Raw genomic sequence first — 17,935 nt, forward strand, 5'->3', positions numbered from 1 at the left:
GTACAGAAGAACATGGAATCTGCCAAATAGGATAGAAATCTAAAGGAGGAGTGGATGGGCCAAACAATTGTCCAAACCAAAAGGGAGACTTTGTGGAGACATTCCCTTCTACTGTCTCGAACAAGAGACAAATGTTCACAGCCACTTTCAGACCTATAATCCCCAGTCGTGGGAGGTAAATTGTTAGTGCACAAGTTCTTCCTTTGTGATCCTTTGTTACTGCAGTCCTAGAAAATGTGTACAAACCTTCGATCTGTGTCTCATGCCCAGATGGTCTGATCAGAGTTTTCTAAGAGTTCCCCCTTCACTGCTCAATAGGACCCAGAGAATTCACTTTCTTCTGGAGTCTGAGTCCTTCACCCAATTTTCAGAAGGATGGAATGGCACAGAAAATCGCACTGCCGTGACACTCCAATAGTTCTCCACGTTCTATGTGCTCAGTCTCTGAACATCTTTGTACACATGTATATCCATATTCTGGTATCTGTTATTTTATGCTAACCTCTCTAGATATACGTGTGATCTGCTTTGAATCATTAAATTATACACAGTAAAACACTGTGGAAATTCCTAAAACTATTTTTCACCCAAATTTGGTACAATTCATCAAAAACAATCACAAAATGTACTATTTTTGGAAGGGGGAATTTCCTAGAAATGAGGTTCTTGGTCCAAAGAAATGTTGACCTCTGATAAAGAAATCTTTTATAAAATGATTGACAAAGAATTCTTTCCTTATGGACATATATTGTGGATTTGTGTCTTTCCTTATTTTCCATTTCACTTGCTATGCAGGAAATCAACCTGATATACCATCTACATTGCTGCTTCCATGACTCCCTCAGTTCCCACTTGCTGGTGCTACTGTTGGCTGTCTTTCTACCGTCTTTGATTGATAGAAAGATCTGTAGGCTCCCATCCAATGTGATAGTATGCCTTTCAAGGTAACAGAGGAGTGGAGTATGAAGAAGTGATTCAGGTTCCATTAGTGTTTTTGTATGTGAAATCTGTTTCCAATACATTCAATTGGTGTGAGTTTTCTACATGAACTGTGACCATCTTCATTTCCCTTTATAGATCCTACTACTTGACTTTCAAAGAAAGCAGGAACAATTGTCTTTTGACCTTTTCTATTCTTATTTATGTCAAAACTTAAAACAAGGATGTACTGATACTGATCGACTGTCATATATATTGTCTACGGTTACAACACTTTACATTGTTTATCACTCAGTTGACAAGTACATGGACTCACCATGTGTTGAGGGCCGGCCAGGACTGGGATACATTTCCCCTCTGGGTGTCAGATTCCACACTGTGAAGAAATTAAACACATACACAAAAATTGAGCCAGAACAGTGCAGAAAAATATCTACATTGCTGGGTATGGAAACCATGGTCTTCTCCATGCCAAGCATGGGATCTGATAGTAGAGCTATACCTCCACCTCTGCTATCCCTGCCAGGCCTCCTTGAAGTATTGAGGTTTGACTTCAGAATCTTGGGTTAGATGAAGCTGCATAGGAGTGATTCGAGTTTTGGCAATGTTGCCTCATCATGTGAACCTCTGTTTTCTCTTAGAATGGCAGGGAATGGACTGGTGAACCACTGGCTCAACTCAATAATAACATTTCCTAGAAGATCTGATGATAGCAAGTGGAAGGCACTCAGAGTAGAAATGGCTTTGAATGGCTATTTCCAATCCTGCAGCAAAACACTGGACTACAAATGTGGAGTTTGAGTGATAATGCGTTATATTAGAGCACAAGAGCAGAGGGGCATGTCATAATACCAGTGCATAATCATATGAATACACATAAACACACATATCACACACACACACACACACACACACACACACACACACACACACACACAAACACATCGGTTACACAGTCCATAATTTCTTTGGTTGAGTATGCGATTTCTTTGGAACACCCAGTAACTCTTCACTTCAGCAATTAAAATCATGTCTTGATCCCAAGACTTTAATGATTTGCCCAAGATAAATGATGTCTATACTCTAGGCATCAACTCATAAACCCTGGATTCATATTTGTTAAAAATTGGCATTGGGATGGGAATTTGGCCTAGTGGTGGAGTGCTAGCCTAGAATGCATGAAGATCTGGCTTCAATTCCTCAGTACCACACACATAGAAAAAAAAGCCAGAAATGGTGCTGAGGCTCAAGTGGTAGAGCTCTAGACTTGAGAAAATCCAAGGACAGGATTCAGGCCCTGACCTCAAGCCCAGGACTGGCCAAAAAAATGTTAGTATTTACTGTACAGAAAGAATGGCATGTGCCAAGTAGGTCAGAAAACTAGAGGATGAATCCATGGGCAAGAAAACTGTCCACAACAAAATGTGATTTTGTGCTTCAATTACTTTCTTCATCCTTGAGTCAGAGCCAAGTGTTCATGGGCCCTTGGAGAACTGAATCCCCTCAGTGCTCTCAAATACATTGTTAGTGCAGAAGCTACTTCATTGTGATTTGTCACTGAGCTCTAGAAAACATACACAATCAGTTGGAATAATGTCACATGGAGGTGATCTGATTATAGATTTTTCTAAGAGTTCTCTTTATGGCTCACTAGAACAACAGGAACTCCATTCTCCTCATTCATCTTAGTCATTCACCCAACTCATGAAAGGATGGAATGGCACAGATAAAAGTGCACTACTGTGACATTCAAAATACTGCCCACAAACTTGATGCATACTCTCTGTACAACTTTATACACATACCTATCTATATTCCAGTATCTGACCCTCATGGCTGACTTCTCTAGACATATATTTCCTTCCCCTTATGATCACTACTTTATCTTTAAATTATACACAGTCAAATACTATGTTAATTCTCACACCTACTTTTTTCCCAAAGTATCTATAATTCATCAAAAACTATCTATATATTGTATATGCAAGAGAGTATTTCCTGAATTTTCCTGGAAAATGATGCTTCGTACTGTAATAAATGTTCACCTCTGCCAAACAAAGTTTTCATGCAACATTGGCCAAGAGATCTTGCCTTATGAATCTACACAGTGTTGACTGTGGCTTTGTGGCTTCCCTTATTTTCCATTTCACTTGCTATGTAGGAAATCAAGATGACATATCCTCTACATTTCTGCTTCCATAGTTCCTCTGTTCCCTACTTGGTTGCAGTATTAGTGGCTGTCTGTCCTACCTCTCTGATTGATAAAAGGATCTGCAGGACCTCTATCTGATGTGATGCTGAGTCTTTCAAGGTAACGTAAGTGTGGGGTATAAAGAACTGATTCAGGCTCCATTAGCTACTTTGTATGTGAAATCTGATTCCATTCCATTCAATTAGTGTGAGTTTCATATATTCACTGCGACCATCTTCATTTATCTTCGTAGATCCTGCAACTTGACTTCCAAAGAGAATAGGAACAGTTGTTTATTGGTGTGTTCCATTGTGGCCTGTTTATTTTCAAAACTGAAAACAAGGTTGTACTGACACTGTGTGCCTGCCATGGGTATTGTCTATGGTTACAACACTGCCTATTGGTTAGCACTGTGATGAGAAGTACACGGGGGACTCACCAGATGTTCAGGGCCGGCCAGGACTGGGACAACTTTCCCCTCTGGGTGTAAGTGTCCACACTGTGAAGAAATTAAACACATACGCAAAAATTGAGTCTAAAAAGTAAAGAAAACTATCATTTTCTATCTACAATGCTGGGTATTGAAACCATGGACTTCTCCATGCCAAGCATGGCATCTGCTACAGGAGCTACCTCTCCACCTCTGCTATCCCTACCAGGCCTCTTTGCAGTACTGAGATTTGACTTCCGAAGCCTGTACTAGATGAAGCTGCATGGGATGAGACTAGCATTTGGCAACGCAGTCTCATCACATGAACCCCTGTTGTGCCCTCAGCATGGCCAGGAATGGATTGGTGAACCACTGCTCAACTCAATAATGACATTTACTGAGAGGACTGATGATAATAAATGGAAGGAAATCAGAGTAGAAATGGCTTTGAAAGGACATTTCCAGTTCAAAATATTGGCAACAAAATATTGGACTGGAAAGGAAGAGTTGAAAAGAAAATATCAGACTTAAGCACAAGAGCAGAGCGGCAGATGTCATAATACCAGAGTACCAGCACACAAACACACATATAAACACACACACACACACACACACACACACACACACACACTCACACACACACTCCCTAATTTCTTTGAGAATATTATTTCTTTGGAATACCCAGTAACTGTTCATTTCCACAATTAAAATCATTCCTGATTGCTAGACTTCAATGCTTTACCCAAGATTATTGATATCTACACACTATTCATTTAGTCATAAACCTTGGATTCAGATTTTGAAAAAGTATTCACTGTACCGAAAGAATGTGGTATTTGTACACAATGGAATTCTATGCTGCTGTCAGAAAGAATGACATTGCCCCATTTGTTAGGAAATGGAAAGACTTAGAAAAAATCACATTAAAATAAAGTAAGCCAGACTCAAAGGAACTTAGGCTCAGTTGTTTCCCTCATTTGTCATAATCAGTGGAAACCTTGGGCTGTCCTAGCAGAGATTTGCAATAGGGCAAAACCTTGATACAAAAGGCCATATAGTAGGACGCTAAATGAAAGGATCTCTAGGATATAGAAACATAAGCCATATAATGAATGATTGTTGTTCTTAAGGTACTATGTTATCTCTTATCTCTTTTGCTGTCCCTTGGTTATCTCATATTGTTACAGTATCTCACTTTGTTACCTGATATATCGGATATATTTGTTTTTGGTTATTTGAAATTGGATAGGGAAGGGGGGGAAACAAGATGAGGGGTGGGGGGAGGGGGGAGGGAAATGGGGACCAAGACGTGTGAAAGGTTATCAATGTATGTGAAGTGATGTACCATCTATCTGGCAAATATCATGTAATCCTTCTATTAATTACAATAAAAAAATATATGAAAAAATTAGAATGGCATGTGCCAAGTAGGGCAGCAATCTAGAGGAGGAATCATGGGCCTGACTATTGTCCACAACCAGGAAAACAGGGAAAGGGATCTACAAGGAACTTCCTTTTCCTCAGCCCTGAGTAGGGGCCAAGTAGCTGTGGGCCCTTTGATTTGAGCCCTATATCCCCCAGTGTTGTGATGTAAATTGTTACTGTGGAAGCTACTTTTTCTGTGATCATTTGTCATTGCAAATGACAAATGTACAAAATGTGTACAGCCCCTCAGAATAGGGTCTTATAAACAAGCTATCCTATCAGAGTTTTCTAAGAGTTCTCTTTACTGTTCACTGCAACATCAAGAACCCCATCTTCTCACTGGTGTCTCAATCATTCACCCAACTTTAAAAGGACAGTATGGCATAGATAGAGCTCCACAGCTGTGACATTCAAAATAGTTTCCATAATGCAGGCATCAAGTGACTAAAATCCTAGCTACTCAGGAGGTTGAAATCTGAGGATCATATTTCAAAGCCAGCCTTGCCACTGTAATTTCCAATGAGACTGGAATCTCCAGTTAGCCACCAGAAACCCAGAAGTAGTGCTATGGCTCAAGTGGTATAGCCCCTGCCTTGGGCTGAAGAGCTCAGGGACAATAGCACACAGGCCCAGAGTTCAAGTCCCCATCCTACAAAATAAAATCAAAGAAAATAATCGGCCCTACATACTTATTTAGTCTCTGTATATCTTCATACATATGCCTATCTATGTTCATTATTTGACCTATCATAGCTGACCTCTCTAGATAGAGATGGGATCTGCTTTGAATCATTAAATTAAGCACAGTCAAATACTATGTAAAATCCTATGTATACTTTTTAATTTTTGCTAATTCTGGAGCCTGAACTCAGGGCCTGGGCACTGTCCTTGAGCTTTCTCAAGGCTAGCGCTATATCACTTGAAACACAGCACCATTTCCAACTTTTCCTGCATATGTGTTACCAAGAAATAGAACTGAGGGCTTCCTGCATGCTAAGCAAGCACTCTACCACTAGGCCATACACCTGGCCCTTCCTATATGTACTTTTTCACACAAATTAGCTGCAATTCATTGAAGACTAACTATACATAATATATATAGATATATATAGATATATATTCAAGAGGGTATTTCTTGTGTTTTCCTAAAAAAGAGACTTTGGGATCTAACTAAATGTTCATCTCTAAAAAACAAAGCTTTTAGACAAGACTGATGAAGAATTCTTTCCTAGTCAACCTACACCAATGTTTTCTGTGGTTTTGTTGTTTCCTAGATTTTCTTTCCCTTGCTATGATATATCACCCAAATTCTGCTTCCAGGTCTCCTCTTTTCCCTTTCGCTCGTTATGTAGAAACTCCAGCTGATATGGCTTTTAAATTTTGTATTCGTGTTCACTGTTTTCCACTTCATGCATTATAAAAAAATTCCAGCTGATATATCATCTAAATGTTTGATTCTGTTTCCCCTTTACTCCTTGCTTCCACCAATACTAGCTTTCTTTCCTGCCTGTCTTATGGAGAAAAAGATCTGCACAGCGGAAGCAAGATTCCTATCCATCATGATGGTGGTATTTCAGGTGAAATAGTCCTGGCTTTTGACACATTTATCCTGATTCCTTTAGCTACTTCATATCTGAACTCCTCCTCACTTCAAACTACTCATTGTGACTTGAGTGCCTGACCTGTGATACTCTTTTGGCTCCTCATAGTTAACTTTAGAACAGCCTATGAGAAAGTTTCTTTTGACCTCTTTCCTTTGGTATTTATTTTCAAAACAGATAATAGTTACATGATATGGTTGGGCAGTAATATCAACTTTGTCTTGGTACCATACTTCAAAATGATTTGACTTTCAAATGACAGGTAAATCCACTCACCAATTGCTCATGCTGGATCAACAGCTGCTGCCAGAGCCCAGTTTACATGGACTCAGGCATGCCTATCACAGCATCTCAACTGCAGTATTTTAAACAGAAGGAAGCCTGGTGGTGCTGGCATACGCTGGTAGTTCTCCTCTGTAGGAGATAGAGCTGAGGCTCAGGGTTGAAGCCAGCCGCAGCCAACAGTCCCTGAGACTCTCATCTGCAATTCACAAACAGAAATGGAGATGTGGCACAAAGTATCTGAAAACTAGCTCCAAGCAAAAGAGCTCAGGGACAGTGCTAATGTCCTGAATTTTAAGTACCAAGACCACAAAAAGAAAAAGAGAAAGAAAGAAAGAAAAAGAAATGTGTTTAATTTGTGAATGTGTGACATATCATTTCCATAGAGTTGACATTTATTAACAAAGAAAGTATAGGTATATTCTCAATTTCATCAGACAAGCTTGAGACTTTTACTCATGGTTTAGCATCTTTGAATCCCATGACTTACATATTACATTTGTTGAGGGTCAACACTGCTACAGTGTAATCCGGATATATCTCAGTATAGTATCACTAGGTAACAAACCATTCACCTAAGAGAAGGAAAACATAGAAGAATTTCACACTGATTGTGTTGAAAATATACTTAATATACCAAACATTATGGAAAGTCATGCACACAGAACTGTTTTAGGTGGTGGTGAGCCTTTTAAAATCTATAGCCTATGAAACCTTGAAAGCTATAATTCTTCAGAGTTGACCAATCCTGGGAAAAGTACATTCTGCAATTACTTTTCATAGTTCTGTTACAGAACAAGAGAAGAAAAATTTTTGAATCAACAAACTTTCACTGATATACAAGGCACCTTTACAGATAATGCATTGCTTCACAGGACATAGAGATGTAAATAAATCCATTATTAAGAGAGTTTATATCACAGTTATTATGGATTTTCTACTTGGAAACATTTTGTAATAGAAATAAAAAGGATGAGAAATATTGTACATTCTATAATATTTCACAGAGTGGGTACATGTTAAGATAATACAATGTCAATGGGAAATAAAAAGATATTATAATCCTAGCTACTAAGCTGTTCTGAGGATTTCAATTCAAAGAAACCTAAAAAAACAGCCAGGAGACTCCACTTATCTAAAAGGAAAAAAAGCTGCACTTGAGAAAGGGTATCAATGTATGTGAAGTAATGCACCTTCCATCTGGCGAATGTAATGTAACCCTTCTATTAATTACAATAAAAAATATATGAAAAAAACATATATATGAAAAAAGCTGAAATTGGACCTGTAGCAGATGTCATAATTCACTAATCCTGGGTGCAAAAAAAGTTGTGAAAGCATTTAAGACCCCTAATTAAAACCCCAGTGTTACCACACATTCACAACATATGTACATACACACAAACACACCCACATACTCAAAATTGTCCAATAATAATAATAATAATAATATGATATTTACACTAAGGCATCCAGACACATGTAATACATTCCTACACTCTTCAAAAGAAAAAGTAACATGAAAATAAAATTCTTCTTGTAAAAATATATAAATAAATACATTTAGGTAAAATACTGGTTCTGACTATTAGATCTGGAGCAGACACTTGTAAAGCACATTGCATCCAGCCATACCATTTCATACAGAAAGGAAACAGAACTCCCAATGCTTGCAGTCCCTAGTCCTTAGGCCCTAGCCATGGGAGCCAGAAGAGGTCAAGGCAGAGCAAGAAGACTTGTAGCCAGCCCTGCTTCTGCTGTGGAGCTGTGACAGAAATGTGAAGAGCTTCATGTAACCTAAAAGAATTAGGCAAAAGGACTCAAACTGTCTCCAGCCTTTCAGTTTGTAAACAGCTAGACACAGAGGAGGATCAAACTCTGTCACAAATTTAAATCGTAGCTGATTTTCCTGCTACCTTTCAGGCTAAGAACTTTCTTTTCTTTTTCTTTTCATTCCTTTTGGTTCATCACTTCCCCTAAACCCAGTTTGTTAAGATAAATCTTCAGAGGAAATGAGCTTTAGGTGATTGACTAATCAGAAATCCCAGCTATTCAGGAGCTGAGATCTGAAGACAAGAAGTTCAAAGCCTCAAAAAGCTTCTTGGAACTCTAATCTCCACTAACCAGCAAAAGTTGTACATGGAGTTGTAGCTCAAGTGGCAGAGTGGTAGGAGTTGGAGAAAAAAAAAAGCTAAGGAACAGTGCCCGGGCCCCAGTTTCAAGTCCCCATACACACACACACACACACACACACACACACACACACACACACACACACACACACACACACTTTATTCAGGTAGCTACAAGGCAAAGCCTTCATATGTAAGAACCAGAGAGATCCCCAGTCAGCTCTCACTCCTCCAAGTCCCCTCCAATCAGCCCCTTCTCCTCCTCACATTATCCAACAAGCCCTCCCTCAAAAAACTCATTCTTTTTACTTTAATCCCTATGGAAAGGATGGGAAGTAAGTCCAATGGCATAGAAAGCAAACCCTATGATAGACAGACTGCCCTTGCTCAGACCCTTACCTTGTAGAGCAAACTCTACTCATATAGTTGCTCCTATGGCAACCCCAAACAGAATGTACTGGTCATCTTTACATCACTGCAGAATGAGGAATGGAATGTTCGAGAATTAAAGGCATACCAGTTCTCCTTAAAGACAGTGGACTGAAATTGGAAAGGACATAAGACCAAAGTCGAACACTACACTAAAATAGTTTCAACACATAGAATACCTCACCTTTTCTTTTCCCTCTGTATTTAATGTGGAGAATTTTTCTGTTAACCCAAACTTGAAAAATGATTTCTGAAATAAGAGTCTGGGAGATTGGCCTAGTGGTAGAGCATTTGCCTAGCATGTATGAAGACCTGGATTTGATTACTTGGTTCATACCTAGAAAAAAGCCAGAACTGGGGTGTTACAAAACCATTTATTAGCTCAAAATTCAGCCAAAAATTAGGTATGTTTTTAATTTGGCAAAACTAGTAGAGCTTGTTCCCATGGAATACGCTGGCATACCAGAATGCATAAAACAAGTTGATCAAGAACTAAATGGAAAACAAGATGAACTGAAGAGTGAACAGTAAGTTTGGCCTCTCGTCCAGACAGGAGTGAAGAATGTGCTGATGAAGCAGTGCCCTTTTTACTTTTATTTTTATGTAAAATGTTACAAAATTGACGTTTTCTTAATGCACTTCTGTATTAGGAACTATTCACTGCTGTATTGGTTTGTAGATATTTACCAAAATGCTTCCATATCACTTAGTTGAACTAAGTACTTTGAGCTAGTCACATAAGGTGTGCTATAAAGTTTTTGTGGAATTCTGTTTGGTAATACTGTAAATTACATTATGTTTCCAAGTCATAGAACACCATTACATTGTTGTTTGGGATGACACATTTAATAGAAACATGAAAAATTTGTTCTGCATTGAAATAAATTTTATTTTTGCCTCCAAACCCAGTTTAATTACATAGAATAATCCTATTACGAGTAGCATACTATATGTCATATACTAGACATAGATTTACTTAGTAAACTTAATATCCAATATATTTGAAGGCCATACTTCAGAGCCCTTCATGTGAGGTCTTTTTTCAAGAGTGGCCTAGATTAGTAAAATTAAACCAGAAGTGAGCTAAGCTTTGAAGATTTATTCTCTCTACTGTGCTGAACACATTATATCTATGGTTCTTTGTTTTTTAAAAATTTTTTGTCTAAACTTTCTTTTACAAAGGGATTCTTTTTTAAAAAATTTATTCCTGCTAAGTCAAATCCAGTTATAAGAGATATTGAGGCCCCTCGAAAAGCTCCCGATCACGCACGATTGAGTTTAATGCAGTCCCAATTGTCCAGTGTTTCTTGGTCCTTATTAAGAAAGTTTCAACCTGTGCCAAGGAGACCTAGAGTATCTCCAATTCCTTCTTGTAAAGTTTTCAGTGTATCATCTTTTACTTCGAGGTCTTTGGTCCATTTGGAATTAATCCTAGTGCAAGGTGAAAAAGAAGGATCCAACTTTAGTTTTCTGCAGGTGCTGAACCAGTTCTGCCAGCAACATTTGTTGAAGAGGCTTTCTTTCTTCCATTTTATTTTTTTTGGCTCCCTTATCAAAGATTAGGTGACCGTAGGTCTGTGGGTTAATGTCTGTGTCCTCAGTTCCATGCTGTCTTCTGTAAATCCTCAGTTATTTTTTAAAAAAAAAAGCCCTAACATCCTGTGATTTACAGTAAAGTGGACAGTCCTGGAGATGATCATGTGATTGAGATGAACCAAGCTCAAAAAGAAAATATCACATTTTCAATTATTGCTGGAATCCAAACTTTAAAGGCATACCAGTACATGTATATTATGTATATATATATATATATGTCTGTACACACACATATACACAGAAACACCAACATGGAGGCTAAATATAATCAAACTATAGTAAATAAAAAGGCTCTTAATGAACAGAGGAATGGGAGATGGAAAGAGAAATAGGATGAGATTCTTCCTATTAAAATGCAGTGTATACACATGGCAAATATTATGGATATACTGCTTTATACACTAAAAATTAAGCTCTTCAATTAATACCAGCCTTTATTAAAACAATACCTAGCAGGAACCCTAAATAATAACTAGAGGGGCATACTCTATCAATCCTTCAAAAAATGGATAAAGGCATTAAAACATGGAAAACTGAATTGTTGGAATTCACATTAAGAGGACTTCATTATAATTAAGGGATAGTTACAGTAAAGCCTTGGCATGTATCATTATTTCATGGTAATTATTTACTAATATCAGTTGTAAACCTTTCTGAAAGTAATCTTCACATCTCTGGAAAATTTCACCCAAACTTCACAGTGATTTTTTTCCTGAAATCATCATAGCAATAAATCATTAAATTCATAGGGAAACATAAAATATCCCAGGTAGTAAAAATAATCCTGGGTAAAAAGATCAAAACACTAAAGGTTTTATACTACCAGACTTTAAAAGATTGTAAAGCTACATGGATAAAAACAACATGGTCCTTAGAAAACTAAGAAAACAAAATAGAAGACTCAAAATTAAATGCACACAGCCATCCTCATACAATTATTGGAAAAAGAAATCAAAAGTATGGTTTAACAATTTTGAACAACTGCTTATCTACATGTAGAAGAGTGAACCTACAATCATAGTCTCTCTATACAGTTCAAAAATCAACTCAAAATGGATCAAAGCTATTTATATTAAGATTTGAAACTTTGACATCACTACAGAACAACACAGGGTGGCAGTGAACAAGAGAGACAGGAAATGATCTCCTGGATAGGACTCAAGAAAATAAGAACAAGAATTAGTTGACAAATAGGATTCCAATCAATTAAAAAGTCTCTGCACATCAAATGACACCATAAATTCATGCAACAATTTACACAATAGGAGAAAATCTTGGTCCTCTATAAAACACATAAGGGTTAATATGAAGAATACACAATTCTACAAACAAAAACCAATTAATAAATTAGCAAATGACTTTTTCAGGTTGCAGAAGTACAAACGGTTTCCACCTCATTTGAAAGTGACCCTGAGACTGCAATCTCACCACAGTGAGAATAGCAATTATTATAAAAGGAAACAAGAAATGCTGATGATGAGGTTGTGAGAGTAGACATGGGGAAAATATCCTTTATACAATACACTACAGTGGGTGGGCATGTAATTTCGTGTGTCCACTGTGGAAATCACATACATATAGGATGCTATAAATATATACATACCTGTATGTAAATATATATACAAATATATATATACACAAACTCACATATAAGTGTGTATGTATATATGTGTATGTATCAGTATATATGTGTGTATATACATAAATGTATTTATACATATATATTTATTTATTTATGTTGGCTAGTTCCATTAACCCTAGCTCATCAGTAGAGTGAAACCTGATAGATGACAGTTCCCCCCCAGCCCTGGAGGAAAGACCATGGTACTTCATCTTCCAAAGTGACCAGCAACAAGCCACGCTGGAGTTTGGTTTAAGTGGCTGAGTACCAGCAAGCAAGCCAAGAGAACAAACTCTAGGGCTTGACCTAAAATTCTCCTATTTAGGGGCACTTGGGATAGGCTAAAATAGAGCAACCTTATAATCCTGCTGTGTGACCTTTGCATAAAGAGTCAAAGGATTGATTAGACATAAAACTCAGATGCTGCTATATGACCTTTGGACATACATCTGGAGAAGTGTAAGTTGTTAAAACAGTTAAACATTTATAATACCCATTTTTATTGTAGTGCTCTTCCCAACAGTTAGGCTGTGCCTCAGCCAAGGTAAACGACAACCAATGAATGCGTAAAGAAAATGTAACACTCGGGCCCAGAGGATAGCCTAGGGATAGTGTGCCTGCCTAGTATGCATGAAGCCCAGTGTTACATTCCTTGGTACTACCTATACAAAAGCCCGAAAAAGCCAGAAGTGGTAGTACCCTAGCCCTGAGAAATCCCAAGGACAGCGCTCAGGCCTTGAGTTCAAGTGCTAGGATTGGCAAAAGGAAAAAATGTAATACTTACAAGCAATGGAGTTTGATTCACATGAAGAAGAGTCAAATATCATTGTCTCTAGGCAAATGAATGCAACTGGGATCATCATCATGTTGACTGACATAAACCAAGCTCAAGATGTCAAATAGCGCAGGTTTCCATTCATGTGGAAACTAGATCTAAAGTAATGATAATAAATAATAGTAAAAATGAGATATGTGTAATAAAAAAACAAAACAAAGTGAAACAAAAACACAACAAAGGGAAACCTGCTGATAAAATAAGTGAGAGAGGGAGATGGAAACCAGGTATGAGGAAGATGATGTTTCATACAGACACTCACCTATATATGGAGAGAATCTGCCGAAACCTATTAAATGCTTTATGAACAAATGGGATAAAAAGGAATAGGACAGGAGAAACTCATTCAAAGTTCAATGTACATGTGTATAGGAATATCATAATTAAACCCCATGGTACTATTCATAAATGCTAATCAATTAATCATTACAAAATGATAAGTATGCAAACAAAATTAGTAATTCTCATTATACCAAAATGCTGAAACCAATGTCAATACCAAGGAAAATTGAAACAGTTAAGTCAATACGACCTATCCACTTCAGAATTTGTCCTAGTTATAGAAAGTAATGTGTAGGAAGAGTAGACATAAACATGACTTCTTATTTTTATAAAGACTGTTCATGAGCTTAATATAATGTCTGTATAGCTGCAATATTACACAGCCATACAAATTAAAAATGCAACAAAATGGGAGGCAATTTGAGAACATCTCATAGAACCCAACAAACTAATTTCACAAAAATTAGGTCTTCATTCATATGCGGAATCAAAAACTAAAAGGAGTATATATTCATGTTTAGGCCTATATGGATAAATATACAGCAGGAATTTGACTAAAAGACTACCTAAGTATAAATGGAGAAGGGTGGGTAAAATAAAAGTAGTGGGTAAATATTGAAATAGCTAGTTGGATTGCAAAAATTCTGACAGAGCAAGGAAACCTGTTGAAAAAATTTGGGGAAAGTAATAAAGGAAGATTGATTACAATATATTGTATACATGTACGAAAAAAAGGCAAACCAATTCTCCACCTTAAAATTAATATAAGCTAATACAAGATTATTTGTAACTTATGTGTCAATATGCACAGGAATGGTGAGAAAGGAATCTCTCAACATACTGAAAAGAGTTTTTCAGAATACTTCAGATTCTCTATGCAATGCTATTGAGGGGAAATAGAACTGAATGAATTTTTCCTCACAATGAAAACATTTGAAATACAGCTGGCTGTACCCAAAAACACAGACAATACCGAAGGCTGACAAGAGACATGGGGAAGAATTGGGAACAAGAATACAAGGTGATGCAACTGCTTTGGAAAATGCATGTAATGAGGCAGATCTTCACAGTGACCATAGGACTCAATACTTCTAAGGTAAGCTGTGTACATACCCAAGAGAAATGAAAGCACTTATCCACAAATGTTCACTGCTGTATCACTCAAACCACCCAAAAAGTAGTAACAACCCAAATGAATATTTGAAATATGCCATGTCTATGCGATGGGGTATTGACCATCCAAAAGAGTGCAGAATAGACATATAGATACATACTACAACCAGGAGGAACTTCCAAAGCATACTAAGAAAAACAATCCATGAAAAGTCTGAAAAAGCAAATACACAGATACATTAGTAGTTGTTTATAGCTCTGATGGAGAGTCAGGAAAAGAACAGGAAATATGACTGCTATTAGGTATGGGGTTTCACTCTGGGTGATATGGAGTGATAGTTTCCTCACTCTGACAATGTAAAGAAAGAACATTAACCTGTATATATAAACATAACTACATAGACATAAAAATCTATGATGGGCAAAATACTCTATAGACATAATGTTTTATTATGTAGATTAATATTATCTATGCCATACAAAGACTCAGCTTAATTTTATTTATGTTCTAAAATCTATGTGCCAGCGACTGTATATTGAGATTCCCTTTGGTAAACATGACATTTGAAATAGGATGTAAAAATCAATGTTAAAAAAAAAAGTGAAATGCAAGGTAGATGAATTAGCTTGCAGTGAACATGTAGAAAAATTTACATTCCGTGACCCTTCTAAGGGTGGTAACTAGTTCCCATCTGATGGTGTAAGTGATGCATGCTAGGCTCTCCATGAATGCACAGTTTACTAATACCTGAGGTTGTGAAGACTGAATGCTCTGCTTCAACACACAGACCACTCCTGGACAACTACGATGGCCTCCAGAAATCCTGTTCCTGTCCCTCATGCGTTCCCTCGTCCTTGAACCTGGCCTCCATCACCTCTTCTGCTTGCTTAATTCAGGACTCAGTATTAGCAGCTGCATGGCCAGGGTCAAATCCTCTGGAAGCCAGTCCAGGCAGACCACAGTCTGAATACAGGTGCTACAGGGAGACAATCTGGCACACTTGCTCTTCCTCTGGGGAAGAAGAGGAGCTGGCATCCACCCCTTCACTCACAGTCCTTCCTGCCCCTCCCCATGTTTCCAGAACCCTGGGGCTTTGGGGCTGCAGCAATTTAGGCCAGGCCATGGAATAACTTCGGCAGGTCCGCCAGGCAAATCCCCCAGTGTGGCACTGCCTAGATGCCTCTTCTCTCACTGCAGGCGGCCCACTGGGTCAGGCAGGCACCAACTCCTAGGCCTGGAGAACAGCAAGTCCGGGCCTTTGGCCCCACCACTCGGCCAGCCCGGCAACCCCTGTAGGATGGAGGTTCCACGAGCAGCGGTCACCTCTTCTGCAGCCTGGGCTCTGACAGCCCAAGTGGACCTGCAGGCCGGGCCTCCCTCGCAGGCCGCTGCCGGGTGCTCCTGGGCTCCAGGCCGCTTCAAAACTGCCGGCAGGACAGGGGACCCGGGCTGCCGGAAACCCGAGGGTGAAAAGGAGTCCTGCCACTCCTTCCCCAGGAAGGCCATGGGGACAGAACTTAGTCCCCTAGGTGCAGCTGGAGAAATGGCCGTCAAGACCGGAAGTGAAGGTTCCCAGTGTCCCAGCATCCAGCTGAGGCTGCATCGGTGACATCCTGGTTGAGGCTCCGCCCCTGCCCAAGTCGACGTCCAGTCCAGGTCCTGTCCTCAGGTAGACCCGCCCCAGAGCAAGTCCACGTCCAGTCCAGGTCCTGTCTTCAGGTAGACCCGCCCCAGAGCAAGTCCACATCCAATACAGGTCCTGTTTTCCTGTAGACCCGCCCCAGAGCAAGTCCACGTCCAATAGAGGCCCTGTCTTCAGGTAGACCCGCCCCCAGAGCAAGTCCACGTCCAGTACAGGCCCTGTCTTCGGGTGGACCCTCCCCAAGGCCGCAGCAGAAGCCCACGCCCACTTATCGGTCCTGCATTTCAGTGACCCCAGGAGTGGCTGGCAGCTCCCTGAGGTGAATTTTGGGCACAGGTGATTTCCCTCACTGCATCGGGAATTTGCAGCCCTAGATGATCCGGTTCCTCCCTGGGTGCTGAACAGCCCACCTGGGACACACAGCCAATGGTGGGAGTGGCCGGTTTCAAGGTGGAGCAGCAGCTGCTGCCTCCAGACATGTCTCCCTCAGGTGGTCTTGTGACCCATCTTCCTCTGCCCTCTCCTCTGCCTGTCATTGTTTGTTTTCTTCTCCGTTTTGATTTCAGTCTCCCAAAACATTCATCCTTTCCTGCACACATCTGGGTTGTACTAGCACCACAAGTAACCAATGCTCTTGTATTCAACAGGGTGTAGCCCTGGAGTCATCCCTACCAAAGGCTCTGATTCCCATGGGAAGAGTATTGGTAAATTCACTCTAGGGGGTGCTCCTGAGTGGACTCAGAAGCTCAGAGTAATTCAATTCTAGGTAAACTTGTTCTGTTATCTACTATTTCTCTCCATTTTTCTGTTTTCTATTTCTTCATCTCTTCTCTCCACCCGCTGCTGCTACTCCTCCTCCCCCCTCTGTCCTGCCCCTACCCTTAACTCTTATCCCCTCCTAATCACCAGAACTTGTACTTTCTCTTTCTTTTTCTCTTATTTGGGGATCTACCACTTGAGTGACACATCATCTTCTAGATTTTGGTGCTTATTCCTGAGAAGAGTTTCTAATATCATTGCTCCAGCTCGCTCCAAGGCATGATCCTCATATCTCAGCCTCCTATCTTGGATTAGAGGTGTGAACCTCTTTACCAAGCTCTGCTCTCTTCTTGCAAAAACATTTACTCATCATGTGTGGCAAGTTCAAAGACACGAACAAAACTGCCTTGGACACTTCATTCCCCTTCCCTCTTCTACTTTGTTTCTTTTTTATTTACTATTTGAAAGGCGAAACAGTTAACAAGTAATTAAACTAGTAAATGAAGAAAGACAGAAGTAAAGGAAGGAAGAGTGGGAGTGAGGGAGGGACACAGGCCAGAAAGAAATAACTAGTGGTTCTTTTCTTTGTCATAGGCTTCTTTTTTTATATTTTTATTGTAATGTATGGAGGAGTTACAGTTACATTTGCCAGATAGT

The 17,935-nt window shown here is 39.2% G+C and overlaps 1 long non-coding RNA gene across 1 annotated transcript; it reads right to left on the reverse strand.

Moving 5' to 3' along the window:
• Positions 1-1,255: 1,255 nt before the first annotated feature.
• On the reverse strand, positions 1,256-9,442 carry LOC150057226 (uncharacterized). The gene is made up of 5 exons (XR_016537073.1): positions 9,400-9,442; positions 7,359-7,443; positions 6,863-7,067; positions 3,570-3,629; positions 1,256-1,315 (listed from the first exon to the last, which is right to left on the reverse strand). It is a non-coding gene; the product is annotated as an uncharacterized LOC150057226 (long non-coding RNA).
• Positions 9,443-17,935: the final 8,493 nt, after the last annotated feature.

This window comes from Megascapheus bottae, chromosome 11 (assembly GCF_031878675.1).
Source record: "Megascapheus bottae isolate mThoBot1 chromosome 11, mThoBot2.hap1, whole genome shotgun sequence".
NCBI lineage: Eukaryota > Metazoa > Chordata > Mammalia > Rodentia > Geomyidae > Megascapheus > Megascapheus bottae.